The 550-nt window shown below is 51.6% G+C and overlaps 1 protein-coding gene across 1 annotated transcript in view; it reads right to left on the bottom strand.

Annotated features, from left to right (window-relative positions):
- LOC119586219 overlaps positions 1 to 550 on the bottom strand; it is a 12,436-nt gene that overhangs the window by 7,339 nt on the left and 4,547 nt on the right.

Here is a 550-nt window from a genome sequence, read left to right as displayed (position 1 = left end):
GCTACTGATATCTCTACCGCTTCCGATTTTCCTTCTTTTTTCTTTCCCTCCCTCCTTTAATTTCTGCCCTTCTTCTGTTCCTATTTTTACTCCCTTCTTCCCTCTCCCTTCCCCTATCCCTCTCTCCTCCTCCCCTACCCCTTCTTTTCATCCCCTCTCCCCCTCCCCTTCCCCCTCTCACCCTCCCCTAACCCCCTCCCCCTCCCTCCCCCCCTTCTCCCTCCTTCCCTTCCCCCCTTCTTCACCCGCCCCCCCCTTCCCGACGCTACATCCGGGTAATTACTCCGTAACGAGGCCGACCAATCGCCGAGTTCTTTCACCCCGACATCATTCCCCTCTCCTTTATCTCGGATTCTCTGCTCTGTCTCCTTTATCGGGTTCTTTGCTCCGTCTTCTTTATCAGATTCTTAGCTCCGTCTCCTTTATTGGTTTGTAGGTGTCTGGTACATGTTGAGTTTATTGGTGAGGGGAGGCCGGTGTTGTACATTTAGGCCTATGTTTGTCGGTCTATGATTATGCATATTTTGGACTATTTCCATAGCTCTCTGCT

The sequence above is a fragment of the Penaeus monodon genome, chromosome 21 (assembly GCF_015228065.2).
Source record: "Penaeus monodon isolate SGIC_2016 chromosome 21, NSTDA_Pmon_1, whole genome shotgun sequence".
Taxonomy (NCBI): domain Eukaryota; kingdom Metazoa; phylum Arthropoda; class Malacostraca; order Decapoda; family Penaeidae; genus Penaeus; species Penaeus monodon.
The sequence above is the reverse complement of the archived record's forward strand: the minus strand, read 5'-3'. Positions and strand labels throughout refer to the sequence as shown.